The sequence below is a fragment of the Apis dorsata genome, unplaced genomic scaffold (assembly GCF_000469605.1).
Source record: "Apis dorsata unplaced genomic scaffold, Apis dorsata 1.3 scaffold_137, whole genome shotgun sequence".
Classification (NCBI taxonomy): domain Eukaryota; kingdom Metazoa; phylum Arthropoda; class Insecta; order Hymenoptera; family Apidae; genus Apis; species Apis dorsata.
The window spans coordinates 108034-111180 of NW_006263429.1; the positions used below are offsets into that span (position 1 = coordinate 108034).

Below are 3147 nucleotides of genomic sequence, written 5' to 3' on the forward strand. Positions count from 1 at the left end.
TTTTATTCCACGTGCCTCTCGAATCTTCGCATCCGATACAAATTGAACGAGGGAAAAAAATTACATTTTCCGACTACAATGTTTGTGAAGAGACATCGTCTATCTTAAACACGTTTCTTAATTTGCTTAAAGTAAAGCGAATCATCGACAATGGGCGATGGGATCAATAAGTAAAATATTTATCGATCGTGCAATCAATTCTCGTGCGTTTTATCTAAAAGTAAATGGATTTCGAGTCGTGGAATCGCAGGGGTGGGAAGAAAAAAATATTTTTCGCAGCCGGTAGGATTCGAACCTACGCTCCCAGAGGGAATCTGATTTCGAGTCAGACGCCTTAACCACTCGGCCACGGCTGCTCACCCCTTGTACGTTCATTGCGCGCTGGGGGTAAATTGGGGGAAACCACCCCCAATATATTTAAATAAATACCAAACGGGATTAAAAAATCCTTTTTCCACGATATCTCGCGTCAAGCGCTTTTCTTTTTTTTTATTTTTTTTTCCGACAAGAAATCTCCAGTTAATTAATAAATAAATAAAAAAAATATAAATAATAATTATAGTAATAATATATATAAATAAATATAAAGAAACAAATCTCTATTTCGAAGAAAGATCGATCTTTGGAGTGGAAAGAAACAGAGAGGGGGAGGAAATTACTCGCAGAAACAGGAGCGATCCTCCAATAAATCATAATGAGAAAATGAAAAATTTTATATACTGGCGATCCTATCTGCTCGTGGCCTGATACATCGAACAAAAATTTAACTGATTGGATAAAGATGGATTAGCGTCTTGGAACGAAAGAGATTTAATAAAATCCCGTGTGCAAATATCGAGTGTGATAAATCGAAGCTGGGAACAAATTTTGGTTGTAAATTAATCTCCATTTCTTCCATGTATTCCAATTTCTCCTCTTCTGTAGAGATTGCGATTTTTAAAACGTTGAAAAAAGATCGTTTCGCCTTTTTTTCTCTCGTTCGCTCATAAATAAAAACATCTTCTCGACGATACTCTAGAAAAAAGAATTTCTTCGATACTTTTGTAAATGATCGATTCGTTTTTCTTTTCTCGATAAGTAAATATATCAATTTCAAAAATATTAATTTCCTTCCCTCTCTGTTTCAAGGATCGATCTTTCTTCGAAATAGAGATTTATTTATTTTTATTTATTTATATATATTTATTTATATTTATTATTATAATTATTATTTATATTTTTTTATTTACTTATTCAATTTCAATCACGTATTCACGAATAAAAAGAAATATACGCGTGTATCCATCTCGATATACCATCCAAACGTGATTCATAATTGCACGATGGAGAAGCTTATAAATCGCGACGAGTCTCTCGCAATTCAACGCTCGTTACGATGATTGGGGGAAAAATATTGGATCGTGGGAAAGATTAAGGATAGAGGAAAGAAAATTCATAGAGAGCAGAGCACTCGAAAAAAGAAAAAAAGGAAAAAAAAAGAATAACGAAAAGAAAAGGACGAAGGAGAGAAGGAATATTTAATATTATTTGATAAAACACATATTCCGTGAAAAGTAAAAATTTCTTTCAATCAAAATTTACTTTTCACCGTCGATAGTATTATAGTATTGACAAAAAAATAATTCTCAAGAATTTTACGTTGTCAAATGTATTCTGTTATTGGTGTGTTAAGAAGCAAAAATGTAAAATTGGTTCCAATTGCCGTATAAAAAGAAAAATCTTAATCGACTGTTTTCCGATAATCGTATATATCTTGCAAATTGTTGCGTGTTTCTTACTCGATGGAAATTCCATTTGCCTCCTCGTCGAGCTTGTCGGCACCGAATCGTGCATTGTTCTCGACGAATGCCGTTTCTTAAAAGAAAGAGAAAAAAGAAAAAAAAAGAAAAAGGAACGTCGGTTGTTTTTCACAAAGGCGAGTACTTTCACGAGAGCCGTGCAAGGACCGAGGAAGTAACGGTAAACGTACTTTGGATCATTGATATTCCTTTAATTGGATGGAATGCGTCGATTTCGTGGTTCGGATTCTTTTGGCCGGGCAGAAAAGTGTACCGTTGCCTTCCCGTCCGTGAGAAAAGTGTGTCAGAATGCGTCTTTTTTTTTTTTTCTTTTTTTTTTTTTTTTTTTTTTTTTTTTTTTCTTTTTCGTGTCGATTCTCGAAGCGAATCGAAAGGTTTGATTCCACGAGTTTTGTGATGGGATACAATTCGATGTACGAGTTTTTTTAAATTTTAAATCGCGTGAATATGAGAATGAAAATTGGTAAGAATAATGATCATCGATAATGATAATGAATAATATATTGCATTTCACTTCATCTTATTTACATTAAATATTTACAAATGGAGAGGACAAATTGATTGAAGGAGAAAAAAATATTTCTCGAAATATTGAATTTCACTTTGTATTAGATATTTATAACTGGAAAGTATAAAAGTATTTTTTATTTATTTATGAAGATGGTAACAATTGATTCATGATTATCGAATCGAATAATTTTGGAGATTATAATTATATTACGATTGATTTTCGAAGAAAAAAAATATTTTTAGAAATACTATATTTCATTTGCCTATTTAGATATTTATAAAGATGATAAGAATGATTCATTTATCGATCGAGTGATTTTGGAGACTATAATTATATTACGATTGATTTTCGAAGAAAAAAAATATTTTTAGAAATACTATATTTCATTTGCCTATTTAGATATTTATAAAGATGATAAGAATGATTCATTTATCGATCGAGTGATTTTGGAGACTATAATTATATTATGATTGATTTTCGAAGGAAAAAAATAAATACTTCTCGAAAACTTATTTACATTAAATAATTTAGAAAAAAAATGGAAAAAGTATCCGTTATTTATTTATGAAGATTATAGATTTCACTTATCGAATTATTTTGGAGACTATAATTATATTACGATTGATTTTCGAAAGGAAAAAAAAATACTTCTCGAAACTTATTTACATTAAATAAGAATTTTTTAGAATTTTTTTAGAAAAAGTATCCGTTATTTATTTATGAAGATAATAGATTTCACTTATGGAATTATTTTGGAGACTATAATTATATTACGATTTTCGAAGAAAAAAAATATTTTTAGAAATACTATATTTCATTTGCCTATTTAGATATTTA

General features: G+C 30.2%; 1 non-coding gene across 1 annotated transcript; it reads right to left on the reverse strand.

Moving 5' to 3' along the window:
- Window positions 1–274: 274 nt before the first annotated feature.
- On the reverse strand, window positions 275–356 carry Trnas-cga. Its single transcript has one exon. It is a non-coding gene; the product is annotated as a tRNA-Ser (tRNA).
- Window positions 357–3147: the final 2791 nt, after the last annotated feature.